We start from the raw sequence: 17378 nt of genomic DNA, 5'->3' as shown, positions 1-17378 counted from the left end.
GTATGAGAAACCGTTGCTTAGAGTATGCCCAGGGATAAGGGATCTGATTACCTTGGCTGGGACTGGGTGACCTCAGGGTGAGGCCTCAGTAGTTTTCCCCTTGTTGCCGCCATGCGTTGGTCACATGGCGCTGCCCGCTGGTTCCTGGATTGCACCAGAGTAACCGCCCACACGGTAGGATGTTAGGTGCCAAGTGAGTAGTCCGGGGATTATTGGGCAAGTTCATTTCCTTATTTCTGGAGGGAAGTGGTGGTTTACTGGCAAGCTGTACCATTTAAACTGTTGGTTATCTAATTAATACGGCCATGAAGGCGCTATCTTTAGTGTGCACCCCCCCCCCAGCAATAAATGTAACGGCTCAATTTGACACAAGTGTTGAAAAATCACTGCTTTCATACCTCAATCTGTCTGAATACGCCACAACCCAAAATGCCCTTTGAAAGGCTCTAACAAAAATGGCCCTCCTTTTCTCCCTTGCATAACCTGTGGCTTTCTCAAATCACATTACAAGCCGGCATGGGGCCGTAATACCATATCCACTCTGAGCCGTGCCGTTCCGGCAAACTAAGGAACCCCAGACCAGAGCACATTGCCTTACACTGGACCTAAAATTAGAGGTGCCTGGAAGTCCCTCCCACCAGATAGCCAGCCAAGTAGATAGTCAGAAAGTGAAAGAAGAACCCTCATTGCATCTTTCCAGTAATTTTCCATTGCATTGGGCAGGGCCTAATACTAAGCAACAGGAATGGTCCAAAGCAGGGTAAGTCAGTGGCTTATCTAGACACAGAATCCATTTACCAACCCCCCCCCAATGGTCAATAACCAGAATGTCAAATCAAATTTTATTGGTCACATACACATGGTTAGCAGATGTTAATGCGAGTGTAGCTAAATGCTTGTGCTTCTAGTTCCAACAGTGCAGTAATATCTAACAAGTAATCTAATAATTCCCAAAAACTACCTAATACACACAAATCTAAAAGGGGTGAATGAGAATAGGTACATATAAGTGTATGGATGAGCAATGGCCGAGCGGCATAGGCAATGTGCAGTAGATGGTATAAAATACAGTATATACATGTGATATGAGTAATGTAAGATATGTAAACATTATTAAAGTGGCATTATTTAAAGTGACTAGTGATCCACTTATTAAATTGACCAGTGATTGGGTCTCCATGTAGGCAGCATGCACCTCTCGCCTTCTTGATGATAGCGGTGTGAACAGGCAGTGGCTCGGGTGGTTGTTGTCCTTCATGATCTTTTTGGCCTTCCTGTGACATCGGGTGCTGTAGGTGTCATGGAGGGCAGGTAGTTTGCCCCTGGTGATGCGTTGTGCAGACCTCACTACCCTCTGGAGAGCCTTGCGGTTAAGGGTGGAGCAGTTGCCGTACCAGGCTGTGATACAGCCCAACAGGATGCTCTCGATTGTGTATCTGTAAAAGTTTGTCAGGGTTTTGGGTGACAAGCCACATTTCTTCAGCCTCCTGAGGTTGAGGAGACGCTGTTGCGCCGCCTTCTCCACACTTTGTGTGGGTGGACCATTTCAGTTTGTCTGATGTATACGCCCAGTAACTTAAAACTTTCCACTGCTGTTCCGTCGATGTGGATAGGGGGGTGCGCCCTCTGCTGTGCGCCCTCCATGATCATCTCCTTTTGTAAACTTTGGGTGAGAGGTTGTTTTCCTGACACCACACTCCGAGGGCCCTCACCTCCTCCCAGTAGGCTGTCTCGTCATTGTTGTTGATCAAGCCCACTACTGTTGTGTCGTCTGCGAACTGAGTTAGAGGCGTGCATGGCCACACAGTCGTGGGTGAACAGGGAGTACAGGAGAGGGCAGAGAACACACCCTTGACATTCAGACAAAAGACATTTAGCTGGGGGTTTTCCTGAAGATCTCTTACAGTGTTTGATCAATACTAGTTTTGCTAGAGGACAAATAATTCTCTGTCGCAACAACATTATGCGGGATTGACGGGAAACCGGCTGTCACTACTGCATGATTAGGAAACACAAGATCACAACATGTTTTCATTTGTATTCATATCCTATTGTAAATGGTCTTCATGGTGGTTTGATTACACTCATTGGAAGAGATTCATCAAACAATTAGACTTTCGGTGGGCCCAACCGACAAAACATGGTAGGTTGATACATTATGAAGGAACATCAGCAAGCAAAAAGTCACTACAGTAGTTCACTAATTATCGTAGACAGTAGTGTAACACGTTCACACACTAAAATCGGGCTTTCACCCTCTTATGAGAAATCAAGGAGCCAAAATACCTTTTTGTAGAACTGCTTTTTTTAACTAACTCCAGTTGTATAGTTTTGGTTCAGAACACATGCTTTTGTAAGACACCCCCCCCTCCTCTCTTTTGTATTAAAATAGCTGACCGTTTGCAGTGTTTCGCAACACCACCAACACCACCAGCCAATTTACAGAGGGCTTGTGACGAGCCCCCAGCACCCGAAACAAAGTCCACTATCTGATTCTGACGTGGAAATTTCCACTGGCAGCTACAGCCAGCCATGATTTGCACATTTTAAACTTAACATGCCAAAGGGCAACACCAAACCAGAGGCCTCGGGCAGAAGGCAGCGCTCCATAAGCGGCAGCAGGCAGGCAGGCATGGGGCTGTTCAAAAAGCTGCCCATCACGACTCACCACTACTATACACACACAAATCAGTCAGCCATTGTTTAATTGAGCTTGAAGCCCAAATTCCTGACATGGTGGTAGTAGCATTATCAGGGCTTTAGAAGTAATTGGAATCATCACAGCTTAGGCTAAAAGTATATAGCATTGTTCCTAATCATTGTGACAACAGTGGTGAGCTAATCTGCAAACCGACCCAGTCAAGTCAGCCCTAATGCAGAAGACTCACAAAGCTTACCACGGGACACATCCTATACTTCTGTCATTTAGTCTCTTCCTAAAAGGGGAAACCTTCGGAAAAACTCCACTTTGTTCTCTATTGGCCAGCGGGACAATATGGGTGATTGGTTTTGTTCACCGAGGGGGAGCGACACTGCTATAGCGTTAAATAGGTGTCATAGCGATTCGGGGAGAAAACATAACAGCGCTGTTCCCTCAGGCGCTGAAATATGTATTGCGAAAAAAATAATGCTTGTTTTTCTGCACAGTTGATGCCAAGTTCTGCAATAAACTAGGTCAGACTAACTTTAGTTCCAGAGATGGAGATGTGGTGGCGAAGGGTAGAGAATGCATTTCAATAAGAGCGAACAAGGTCAACCTCAGGGATGTTTCTGCCATTGAAATCCTTAGCGTTTTTTTCGGGCCGCTGTATTAATAATAATAATAATAAATCACGGTGTAAACTTAAATGACTAAAACCAGATAAAGTATGTAGAAACAATGACGATATATATATAAAAAAATATATATATATATATATATATTTTTTTATAATATAATCTTTGAGAACTAAAAATCACCAAAATAAAAACTAGACAGTCAGGGAGAATTGAAAATGACAAAAACAATTAATTTAGCAGTATTGGTTTTGTTATTATGTTTGAGCAAAATAGCACACCATTAGCCAAGGCCAAATACATAGAATTGCAGGAAATTTGTTTTAAAAACGGCAACATTTTCTGTCAATTCTAAATGTGCAGAATTCCTGAAAATTTGCTTTAAAACTGCAAAAAGTTCAGCTCCATGGAGAAAGTATTAGAATTACAGGAAATGGGCGTGAAAAAAAATGTCTCTACACCGTCAAGATGCGGGGCCTCGTAAATTCAGCTGTGCCGACTGTGCCCATTGCCACGCCCGCTTTCCAAGATGATTGACAAGGAAAGTATCGTCAACTCATCAGGTATCTCACTGCTTCCTCATATACCATGGCTTGAAATATGCAGACAGACAGATTAAAAGTAGGCCCAAATGTACATACTTCTGACTATAACGACATGGCATGCTTTTGTGCAGTAGAATTTGTCAATTGTCTAGTAATAAATTCTAAACATTAGTTTATACTGGATTAAGCATTTTCGCTAACTCATTTCGTTAGTTATGTTCCAACTTTCCCTCCATCTTGTGCCAATATCAGTTATTTTAAATCTTGTTCCAATAGTTCATATTTTTCAAAAGAGATTGTCAGTTGGATAGGCTCTCTGCAAGGTTTTATATATCTTACCTATCATATGAATATAATTTTCTGACTCAGATTATAAGGGCACAAGGCGAGACCCAAATGCAGACACAGGAGGCAGATGGTTGATCTCCGATAATGTATTACACCAAACGGGGTAGGCAAAAGGCAGGTCGGGGAAAGGCGAGAGTTCATAAACCAGGTCAGAGTCCAAACAGTACCAGGGGGTAGGCAGGCTCGAGGTCAGAACAGGCAGAGTGGCCAGGACAGACAAGGGTCAAAACCAGGAGGGCTAGGAAAAAACAGACTGAGAAAAATAGGAGCTAGGAGAAACACTGATTGACCTGGCAAAACAAGACAAACTGGCAGAGAGAGACAGGAAACACAGGGATAAATACACCGGGGACTAATGGGGAAAACAGGAGACACCTGGAGGTGGGTGGAGACAATCACAAAGACAGGTGAAACAGATCAGGGCGTGACACAAAAGATTCCCTCAAGATTGCGCTGATGTCCAAAAGATTTCAAATCTACATTTCTTGATATTAAACACTCAAGTCGCATGTATTTGAAAATATCAACACTGGTCAGTCCAAAATTGCTTTTAATTCTGTCATGTAAATAACTTTATTTCCCATTACCAAGTCCTTTATGGTTTCTATGCCTTTAGTTTTCCATGTGGACCAATTTATCTGTGAATTCTGAAAAGCTATCTAAGAATTGTGTTTTTAATTGCACTGTATCCAAAGCCAGCATTCACAATAACATAGGCCTATGTCTAAGATTATGCTACTCTTCTATAGCCCATCTTTAATAGACGGCACTGAACCAATGGAACACAGACGTTTTGTCATTGTCTCATTTGGTATCAGATGTCAGGATACTGAGGGCAGATGCCTCGATTCCCAGAATTAAACCAGGGAATATTCCAAGTAGGTCACATAAACAGACCAATGACTGCTTAGAGATAGCAAAGGTCAGTTGGTTTTGGGAAAACATTGCTAGAGTGACTTTTAGAAGAAACCTTACAACAACAGAACAGAGGCTGTTGAAACCATAGACCACTATACTGTGTTCTTCAGGAGCCTTCTTGAGCGTCTCAAATTAGGAGTGCCGATCTAGGATCAGGACCCTTTAGGGCTGGGAAGTGCCAGGGACCTAAAGATATAATATTATCATGATACTTTGGTGCTAATGCGATATGTATTGCGATTCAATACTGTGTTCTTATTGCGATTCGATGTTCCAATCTTTTTGCTCACCATGTGTCTGCTGCAGAGGGACAAGAGAGAGCCATGAGAAAACAAGCTTTGATTAGTCATGGAAATAAGTGCTGAAAACAAATTGGCTCCCTTTAAAAAAAAAAAGTTGATAAAGTTAGAGGGAAAAAAATACTGCATTCTGGTGCAGGTACAGCCAACTACCGCAAGCATGTTGCACTATTGGCAAAATGATACATCAAAAATAATATCCCAACATGAAACTATCACTAGGGCCAAGGACCAGGTCCTATTCATTAGAATGGAAGGCAAAACTGATCCTAGATCAGCACTCCTACTCTGAGATGCTTTATGAATACGGGACCAGAACTGCATGGCAGACAGTCTAAGTTCCCTGTGTGTGAGCCGGGCAGCAGGATCAATCTTCTAACCCCTGACCCAGGGCAACGGTGTTGCTCTTGCAGCTAATTAATCCCCTTTACCCTGAGGGCTGATCTGGGTCTGTGCTGTGGGATCGGCCTCACTGACACCGACTTGGATTCAATGGCTTTAGAGGCAGATGGGCAAGAGACTGAGGCCCGTCTTGAGGCGGGACACTGGCTGCATGTCTTGATGTGGGACACTGACCTGGCTGCATGACCAACATTGGTCATGACTTTATTAGATTGTGTTCCACGAGACGCAAAAAAAAGGCATAGAACCCACCTTAATGACTGACATTGGTCGTAGCATTATGCCAATTATTAGCCACAACAGGCTTTCATATCTGTAGTTTTGTGAGAAACTGATAATGACGAGATATAGAGCCATAGGGCCCATATTTGTCTACTTCAAAAATGAAAATGTGTTTTTCATACCTTTCTGCATTTATTTCTCTCACACTCCCTGTGGCCAGCAGCCAAACACTTCTCTCCACCTCTCCCTCTCCCTTTTAGCTTTTTCTCGCTTTTCTTCGGTGGGCTCAGACAGTAACACAAGCTGGTACAAACAAGTTGGGAACTGACACGTGCAGCTGTCGCATGTAGCCCTCCCCTCTTCCTCCTCCTCCCTCACATCCAGCACTAGGCCTACATTTTCAGGAAGAAATTACTTTCTTCTTACCCATCTCTCTCTGTGTAATCTCATGAACATGGGCCATTTTTAAACAGCCCTACTTTTTGGTGGAGGCCCCTGGTTTCGCACTTTACCCCCATTCACATGGTTTACACGTCCTGTCTGCATACACACACACACACATAATAATTGAGTGACTATTGGGTGACTCGTTCAAAGCCAGGGGATCAAACTCTCCTGTGTTTCTAAATGGAGTTTAAACGGTCACCCAGGCCATTCGTCTATAGTTGAACATGTTCTAACTTTTAGCCTGAACTTGGGCTACTTTTCATCCCAATTTGCCAACTATGCTAGCTCTTAGACATAGACTTTCATTTGGGGATATAAATTGACCAAATCATGTGGGTCAGATTCCATAAACACAACATGTAGATGTTTTGTTAATGGTCTACTTGCATTTCATTTCAATGAGATGATAGAAAGAAGAGCCCTGCCCAGTGTCGCTAAATAAATCCTGTGGTCATGTGACGAGTGAATGGGCAGACCAGGGCCTGACAACAACTTGGCAATGCTTGGCAAAGCCAAACACAAATCCAACAACACAACGACTCAATATCAATGCTTTTGTTGGCTGAACTTCTGCATATAGTATAGCATTAAATGTGATCAGAAGAGTCAAGCGCCTACTATACAAATACAAAGAGCGAGACAAGAATGGAAATAAACATGGCATCAATATCAACATCTCTACACCTAAGAATAGTTGCACATGTGCACGCGCGCGTACACCACCGAACCCGTGGGCTAAAGATGCCTAATTGATTACCCGGGGTGGACAAATGGGACTGAATAGGACATGACATATTAATCAAGGTCAAATGAAGCAAAGCCCTGACTCAGCAGCACTCTCAAAGGCCTGACCACCTTGCCCTTGAGCATCGTCCAGATGTTGGCTTATATAGCAAGCCACTGCCTGGCACAAATGACAACGAAAACGAGCCCTAAGAAAGCTAAAGTGGAAATGTATTAAATATTCACATTTTCAAACCATCAGTTAGGCTTAATCAGGATTAGGCTACAAGTCAACACTGAGGAAATGAGTGTTATGATGCAGGCCTATAGCCTAGGCCCTAATTGTGTTTGTGCTTGCCCACCAAGCACCCTCCTTGCTACAATTCCATCACATAAACGACATTCAAACATGTCAAATAAGTTTAGTTTAGTACTTCCTGAAATACATTTGACATTTTAGTAACTTAGGGTTAAGTGCCCTGGCTCAGGGGCACATCAGATTTTTCACCTAGTCGGCTTTCGGTTACTGGCCCAACGCTCTTAACCGCTAGGCTACCTGCCGCCCTGACACGACAGACCTATGACAAGAGACTGTCTCAGAACAGAAGTCACATCCTTAGGCACCATGGCACAATACTATTGCAAGTTCATTGGTCAATACTACCCAGTGCTAAGCCAAGCCAGGGGATGTGCGTGTGTCCGACTGCTATAAAAGGCCTATGAGATGACTGCCTCACATCTGTGGCTGCTTAACCGTTAAGTAAGCTCGGTTGCATCAAAAAAGGGAATTGTAAATCTGTGTGATGACAGGGGTGCATCATGTGTACGATGACAGATAGGATGCTGAATGATAACACTGTTACTAAGCCGGTGCCCAACTTCCTTGTTTACGACTGGAGAATGGAGTTACCCAACAAAAGTAAAGGATGTTGTGTCTGTTGTTTCTACACTCTTGAATTGGGTACAGTCAAGATTAGGGATGAGAATGAGTAACGTCAAGCTCGATTTTTAACCAGAGATTTTTATTTATTTATTATACTGTAAAACTATTAAGTGGAATGTGCTTAATGGCTGCCTGAACAGGCAAGTGAAAAGACAATGTTAACTTCCGTTGACTCTAGTGTTCCATTTGTACATTTGCGGGGCACAACAACAAAAAATAAACCAAGCCAAGCATCACACAGTTATTCTCCCTAAATTCCCTTTCCCCTTGTGTCTCATTCACTCAAATGCGTTCCGACTCCTTCCTCCACACGTGTGCCGAGTGCACACACACAAGCTCCCATTAGGCTTACAGAAATGTCTATAAAAACGTATCTAACTGATGGGATACACAAGCTACATTGCTTGTCAAATCACGACAATTCTATCACAAAATTCAAAATGGTCTGGTTGATTGAAGAAGGGAAAAAAATGTGTTCCAACAACGAGCTGCAGTTTTGGAATAATTGCGTCCGGTCTATTTTCTGCTTCGGCTACTTTACAAACTGCTAGTGACATTTTTAATTGGTTAACCTAGGCTATAACCCCCGTAAACATAGACAGGTTCCACACTATAAATACACAAAAACATCAGTTTTATAGGCCTAATCAACAAACAGACGTGGCGGTAATTCATCTTCATGCAATAATGGTCTTTTTATTGATTTTACCTTTACTTAACTAGGCAAGTCAGTTAAGAACAAATTCTTATTTTCAATGACGGCCTAGGAACAGTGACGGCCTAGGAACATAATAAAATGGAACATTTGCCGGTGCAAAGTAATGTGCATCTCGTGTCTGGAACAGTTATTCTCAGTGATCATTTGAAACGGGGCTTCATTTGGCGAGGAGAGAGAGAATGAAAAAGAATCAGGGTCACAAACCTTATTTTCGACATACAGACAGACGTTCAGTTGAGTTTATTCTACCCGTTCTTTGGAATTTTCAAAATGGATGAACAATTCCACATTGAACACTGTATTGCGGGGTGGCAGGGTAGCCTAGAGGTTAGAGTGTTGGACTAGTAACCGAAAGGTTGCAAGTTCAAGCCCCCCAGCTGACAAGGTACAAATCTGTTGTTCTGTGACCCTGAATTTTTTTTGTTTTTGTTCTTTCTCTACTCGCCAAATGAAGCCCTGTTTCAAATTATCACTGAGAATAACTGTTCCAGACACGAGATGCACATCACTTCGCACCGGCAAATGTTCCATTTTATTATGTTATATTACATCATGGTTTGGGTGAGTCTTGACTGTGATAAGGGGCTCATTAAATATACAAAACAAGGCTATGCCATTGCACAGCCATAGGCTTCTATGCAAGCGCCACTGCTGAGGTTACTGCCTTTGAAGATGGTGTTCCACGATATAATATTACGGTTTCAAAAAAGGTATCTTATATGGCACTTGCTTTTTATTAGCTGAATTATAGGCCAGTTTATTAGGCACACCACCCCGTTCACGAAAATGGATCACCCCTACAGACATTGAGTCACGTGGGCGTGGCTTGCTATATAAAGCAGGCAGACAGGCATCCAGTTACTGTTCGACTGAACTTTAGAATGGGCAAAACAAGTGACCTAAGCGACTTTGAGCGTGGTATGATAGTCAGTGCCAGGCACACTGGATCCAGTCTGTCACAAACGGCCGCCCTCCTGGGCTTTTCACGCACGACAGTCTACTATTTACCGAGAATGCTGTCACAAACAAAAAAAACATCCAGTCGGCAGTAGTCCTGTGGGTGAAAACAGCTCGTTGAGGAGAGACGTCGAAGGAGAATGGCAAGAATCGTGCAAGCAGACATGCGGGCCGCAAACAGGAAAATAAAGGCGCAGTACAACAGTGGTGCGCAGAGCGGCACCTCGGAATGCACAAGTCGTCGATCCTTGTCACGGATTGGCTATTGCAGCAGACGACCACGCTGGGTCCCACTCCTATCAGCTAAAAACAAGAAGAGGCGGCTTCAGCGGGCACGTGATCACTGGTCAATTGAAGAGTAGAAAGACATTGCCTGGAACATGACAGCGTGTTCAGTTTACTTGAGTGGCCTGCGGAGTCCTCAGACCTCAACCCAATAAAGCGTCATTGGGATGAGATGGACCAGGCTGTTGGCAGCATGAATTTCCCGTCGTCCAATCTGCCATCACGTCAGCATGGACCAACATCCCTGTGGAACATTTCCGACACTTCGTAGAATGGCCCGAAGAACTCAGGCTGTTCTGAAGGCAAAGGGGGGTCCGATCCAGTACTAGATGGGTGTACCTAATAAATTGTCAGCATACTGCACTAACTCTGATAAGTAGAGTTCGACCGATTATGATTTTTCAACGCCGATATCAATTATTGGAGGACCAAAAAAGACGATACCAATTAATCAGCCATTTTTTTATTTACTTGTAATAATGACAATCACAACAATACTGAATTAACACTTATTTTAACTTAATATAATACATCAATAAAATCAATTTAGCCTCAAATAAATAATGAAACATGTCCAATGTGGTTTAAATAATGCAAAAACAAAGTGTTGGAGAAGAAAGTAATATGTGCCAATATGCAATATGTGCCATGTAAAAATGTGTGCCATGTAAAAAAGCTAACGTTTAAGTTCCTTGCTCAGAACATGAGAACATATGAAAGTTGGTGGTTCCTTTAAACATGAGACTTCAATATTCCAAGGTAAGAGGTTTTAGGTTGTAGTTATAGTATTTATCTCTATACCATTTGTATTTCATATACCTTTGACTATTGGATGTTCTTATAGGCACTATAGTACTGCCAGTGTAACAGTATAGCTTCTGTCCCCCTTCTCGCCCCTACCTGGGCTCGAACCAGGAACACATCGACAACAGCCACACTCGAAGCATCGTTACCCATCGCACCACAAAAGCCACGGCCCTTGTAGCGCAAAGGGAATAACGATATTAGCACACACCCAGCTAACTAGTTAGCCATTTCACATTGGTTACACCAGCCATTAGGCTGATAGGCTTGAAGTCATAAACAGAGCTGTGCTTGCGAAGAGCTGCTGGCAAAACGCACGGAAGTGCTGTTTGAATTAATGATTACGGGCCTGCTGCTGCTCAGTCAGACTGCTCTATGAAATCAGACTGAATTATAACATAACAACAAACAGAAATACGAACCTTTGGTCATTAACATGGTCGAATCCGGAAACTATCATTTCGAAAACAAAACGTTTATTCTTTCAGTGAAATACGGAACCGTTCGGTATTTTATCTAACGAGTGGCATCCCTAAGTCTAAATATTCTTGTTACATTGCACAACCTTCAATGTTATGTCATAATTACGTAAAATTCTGGCAAATTAGTTCGCAATGAGCCAGGCAGCCCAAACTGTTGCATATACCCTGACTCTGCATGCAATGAACGCAAGAGAAATGACACAATTTCACCTGGTTAATATTGCCTGCTAAACTGAATTAGTAGTTATAACTAGTGATTATGATTGATTGTTTTTTATAAGATAAGTTTAATGCTAGCTAGCAATTTACCTTGGCTTCTACTGCATTCGCGTAACAGGCAGGCTACTCGTGGAGTGCAATGGTTAGAGCGTTGGACGAGTTAACTGTACGGTTGCAAGATTGGATCCCCTGAGCTGACAAGGTGAAAATCTGTCATTCTGCCCCTGAACAAGGCAGTTAACCCACTGTTCCTAGGCCGTCATTGAAAATAAGAATGTGTTCTTAACTGACTTGCCTAGTTAAATAAAGGTATAAAAAAATGTTATGAAAACTTGAAAATCGGCCCTAATTCAAATCGGCCATTCCGATTAAATCGGTCGACCTCTGCTGAGTCTTGTCTGACTCAAAAAAAATGATTGTGCAACACTAATAAATCTAATATTATTTCTCCCACGTTGGATACGGTCGCTGTCCTCGGTTCTGAAACATAATCTTCAGTGCACCGTGGAATTGACGCCTTTCCCTATGTTGCCATGTGCATAATGGCAAAGTTAACCAGCATATTGGGATTGAGAACAACGCGGCAGCAGCAGAGACAAGGATACAGCCCTTGCCTTAGCCTAATTGTCTAAGAAAATTGAGGGAAGAAACCCCAATTTAATTAGGTATATAATCATCCATATATATCTACAGAAATAAGACAGATCTTGCTTCTGTTTCCTGTTTGAGTGTTTGTTTAATAGCCTACTGATTCCGTGAGCACCAAGCCTCATGCAACAGCAAAATGTTGGGCAAAGCAATTTTGCTGTTTTTAATATTTGCTATGCTGTAATAAAGGCTTTACAATTATTTTTTTGTTAGAACAGACTGGTATTACTTATAACTTATTTAGTGTTGTTTACACTATTCCAAACAGGCAGAAAAATCATATTGTAATATAACAGCACCTGTTTGTCACACATAAGCACACAGCTCTTGTTCCTATACCCCCCTTTTTCTTGAGCTCATTCTTGTTATTATTACAACTATTATCATCATCATCATCATCATCATCATCATCATCATCATCATAATAAGTCATGTTGTCATCATTAGTAGGCTTTGTATAGTAGGCTTGTATAACCACCATCGAGCTGTAGGCCTAAGAAGGCATCCTGTTTAGTCTTAATACCATAACTTACTTAGGCTTGTATTTCAATATATAGGCTACAGTATCATTCATTCATTCGTTCGTTCATGCAGTCACACAGAATATGAAACATTCATGATTTGAAATGCAATCCAGCATTTTCGTTTTTCTAATTAAATAACAAAGGGTGCTTTGAATAATTAGCCTAAACAATAAATAAACCGCAATTCACAAACGCATGCAACTGTTCTTAGTCTGCTGTAATAAAATGCTTTATATATTTTTTTCCCCTGTTAGAACAGACTCTCTGGTACACTAGAACAGACTCAAGTTTATTTTTCACGTCTTCCACATCCATTTTGCTGTCCACCTTATTTGTGTTCGAAGTTTGTTATAACCAATTTATTGATGTGATTATGACAGGCAATAGGTCAGGCCTATTGGTTACAAGCATGCGATGCTTACATGTTTCACGTAAAGAGAGGGTTGAGGGAATAGGGGATGTTTTAAGTAAAGAAATTAGGGACTTCGTTAACAGAACTTCTCAATCAGAAACTAAACGGCTGACATGATGTTGCAGCTTCAACACAGACAGCGCAATAAACACTTGCTGTGCTGCAGTAGGGAGGAGAGCGAGAAAACACACGCCTCTCACACAGGTACTCTGTCATTTTTGTTAACACAGTGTGACCGTTGGGCTCTTTCTTGAGTCATTTGTGTCTTAACTATTTAAATCAATCGGTGTGCTTAAAGTATCAAACAAGCTCAGTGCATATGTAGTTGAATTCATTCAAACACAAAGGGTGTGTGTCTATATATGGAAAAAATAGGTTTAAACATTTTGACCAATCGATCGGTGGAAAGAATAGGACGACTCCCGGTCGACTGTTGGGGACAGCCCAATCCTACCGTTTCTGTACAACACTGGGGTATGCGGTATTACCGGAAGTGCACACAAGTGGCACCATTCAAAAAAAATATATATATATATATATATATATATATAAAAACGGGCCTCCCGACTGGCGCAGCATTCTAAGGCACTGCATCGCCGTGCTTGAGGTGTCACTACAGACTCAGGGTCAATCTTAGGCTGTGTCGCAGCTGGCCGCGACCCCTCCATGTCATTGCCAAAGATACTGGCCTTTTGGCAAGAAAATGGTGCTATAAGGAATTTGAAATTGTTATCCTTTAACATTTGATACTTAAGTATATTTAAAACCAAATACTTTTGGACTTACTCAAGTAGTATTTTACTGGGTGACTTTCACTTTTACTTACGAGTCATTTTCTATTAAGGTATCTTTACTTTTACTCAAGTATGACAATTGAGTACTTTTTCCACCACTGGACAGGAGTAAGGTATACTATATATATATATATATATATATATATATATATATATATATATATATATATATATATATATATATATATATAAATAATTTTGGCAATTTAATTACATTTACTTTAGGGAAAACCTAGCTTTCCCTAGCCTTATGGACTTTGCCTTCTAATGTGGCATAAACACAACCAGTCATGACGTTTTCATCTGATTGTCAAACAATCAATCATTTGTTCACTCACAAAATCATTTCAGCATCCAAACCCCAACAGTTCACTGTGCACCCGCTATCTAATGCATGGAAAGAGACAAGTCCTAAAACACCTACGTGCAATGACATTCTGCGATTGTCATTAGGCCTACACTTGTAGCCTGAATTGATGCATCTTCCGTCCACAGTTGTCCATGCGCGCCTCGGTCTCGGCCACTCATCTCCACCTTGACAAAACTGTAAGTGTTCTCCTCAAACCACAACGCAATTTGGAGCGTATACTCCCCAGTTTCCAGTTCATTTGCACGTTTCATGCGGCTGACATGCAGTAATATTACATAGTGGTGTAACAGTTCTTTAGGCATGTTGTATTCATTTTCATAGGCTCACGTTTTACCGGTACGGCGTACCCCCACTATTTATATACCGGACCACCTTACTTGCACCCCTGCGACTAACAAGCAGAATTGTGTCGTTTTGGGATTAGCTAGCGCAGCTTGAAAAGCTTGTCATCTACTGTACCACTCCATTGATTGACAGGTTTGGTAAATGGGGTACGTGTCACGCCCTGGTCTTAGTATTTTGTGTTTTCTATAATTATTTGGTCAGGCCAGGGTGTGACATGGGTTTATTTTGTGTTGTGTTTATGTATGTTTTTTTTTTCGTAGGTTTTGGGATTGTGGCTAGTAGGGGTGTCTAGCATAGTCTATGGCTGCCTGAGGCGGTTCTCAATCAGAGTCAGGTGATTCTCGTTGTCTCTGATTGGGAACCATATTTAGGTAGCCTGGGTTTCACTGTGTGTTTGTGGGTGATTGTTCCTGTCTCTGTGTTAGTTGTCACCAGACAGGCTGGATTAGGTTTTCACGTTCCGTTTCTTGTTTTTGTATTGATCGTGTTTTGTCTTTATTAAACATGTATCGAACTAACCACGCTGCATTTTGGTCCGACTCTCCTTCGACGGAAGAAAGCCGTAACAGTACGCATTTGGGTGGCATCACCTTCCTAATGGCTTTAGAGTCCTTGGTTGTGTTCATTGGGCGCAAACAGAAGGAAACGGGAATGAAACAGGAGTTGTCCAATGAGAAACACAAATGAATTTTCCGTTGCAAAATGTTTTCAAACCTTTGTTCTTTCTGTGCCCTAATGAACATGACACCGTAGAAACTCTTGGTACACTTGGGGTTTACAGTGAAACTGTATGCCTTAAGGACAAGGTATGGAAATTACTGCGAGGGACTGAATCACAGAGAATACAGAGTTAAGATTTTACATCTTCAGCTATTCAACTATCTGTGTGCACATGGCATGACATATGCTGAGCATCTTGAGTCAGAAGCCAGTGAGGTCTATAGCGGGTTTATAGCATCATATAGCCATAACAGTTTTATGTGGACCCCAGGAAGAGAGCAGATGCTGTATGTGCAGTAGCTAATGGCGAGCCTCGAACTTAACAGCAGTCTGTTCTGGGCAGGTAAGGGTTAATGCTTTACCTAAACCGTTTCTTCCCATCCACTGATGACACCAACCCTATAATCATACGCAATTATGTGCAACTACTTAGCCTACGTCAATAGGGAAGAAAATTATTTCGCGATTGGTTATAGTGCTGTCTGGTGGTACTAGTTTGTTTATATAACGTTAGCACTACTATGCACATGCATGGCCAAAGCACAAAGCCAGCCAACAGCACTTCGAATGGAGCAAGTCTAGAACATTCTATCGTGTGTGCAAACATAGTAACTTCACTTTCACGTTTTGCTGAGCCAATGCGTTTTAAAAGTGAAACTACATAGACAATGCACAATTCGCAAATCAGTCTGATATGCAAACGATTGAACAAGCAGTTTATCCTGAGCAACTGATTTCCACAGCACGAGCTAGGCCTAACGAGTATTACACTTGCTTATCAACAGCGTCGATTGTATCGACTCATACCAATATTGACAATCGTTTTACTATGTTATTATGAAAACATGATCCAATATTAGCCAACGAGAGGTAGGCTAAAGCCCAGCTGATGATAACGGGCCTAAATGCATTTTGCTTGTCCATCGTCAGCTGAAAAAGGTAGCGCGGAGGGGGGGGGGCGTATTTGCAAAAATCGATGAAACAATGGTTTAGGTTGAATCCCTATAATTTATACATCAGACAAAACAAGTAAACTAGCTCGATTTTCACAACGATATCCCAACTGCAACCACGCCTATTATACATACAAACCTGTATACAGACACGTTTGATGCTGCAAAGCAACACAAATATTAGGACACTTACCAATCAATACCGTCCTCGATATCTGCTCGTCTCTTCTTCACCAATACCAATGAGAGAAATATCAGGCCAATAAAAACAAAAAAACAAAAACTCTGCACGTCAGATAACTAGTTAGAGTCACGTTAGCTACACAACTGTCTTATCTACACGGGATAGGCTACAGCCCATGCAAAGCGTCTTCATTCAACTCGCGATGTTGGTGGTCGACTATGGTCTGCTCGATATTGGCTTGCTGGCTAGCGATGTGGCAATATTTATCAACACTGCAACAGACATAAAAAAAACTGAGAAGCGGACATAACGATAAATGAAACCGATTAAAATCGCAACTACTGCTCCTCGGACGACTATCTAAATTGATTCCCAGGTGTACACTATTCTCGTGGTCAATTTTGAACAGTTCTCCCAGCACGTAGTGCTCGTAGTCCCTCCTCCTAGCCCGTTGAACGGAGACAGAGTCGTGTACAGTGTATACGCGGGGATGGCTGTGTTCTGGAAGGAATGAGGGAGGCAGAAGAATTGATGCATTGCTCACGTCGTTTGCTGTGTGTATTCCTAGCTGGCATAAAATATGGGAGAACTCCACATCAAATCAAATGTTATTGGTCACGTACACATATTTTGCATATGTTATCGCAGGTGCAGCAAAATCTTGCTTATGTTTCTAGCTTCAACAGTGCAGTAATACCTAACAGTACACACAAAGTCCGGAATATATAGACACTCGTTCGAAAGTTTGGGGTCTGCAGATCATTCCATACATGGGGCGTATCTCTGTCCAGTGTCTGTGTTCCTTCACCCATCTTAATCTTTTCTATTTATTGGCCAGTC

General features: G+C 42.0%; 1 protein-coding gene across 1 annotated transcript in view; it reads right to left on the bottom strand.

Moving 5' to 3' along the window:
- Window positions 1-17041, bottom strand: part of LOC112231719 (RING finger protein 24) — a 53782-nt gene extending 36741 nt beyond the window's left edge. The window contains exon 1 of the mRNA XM_024398448.2: window positions 16548-17041. The gene's annotated coding sequence lies outside the window, so the exon portion shown is untranslated. The remainder of the gene's footprint in view (window positions 1-16547) is intronic.
- Between the last annotated feature and the right edge of the window lie 337 nt (window positions 17042-17378).

The sequence above is a fragment of the Oncorhynchus tshawytscha genome, linkage group LG34 (assembly GCF_018296145.1).
Source record: "Oncorhynchus tshawytscha isolate Ot180627B linkage group LG34, Otsh_v2.0, whole genome shotgun sequence".
NCBI classification, from domain to species: Eukaryota; Metazoa; Chordata; class Actinopteri; order Salmoniformes; family Salmonidae; genus Oncorhynchus; species Oncorhynchus tshawytscha.
The sequence above is the reverse complement of the archived record's forward strand: the minus strand, read 5'-3'. Positions and strand labels throughout refer to the sequence as shown.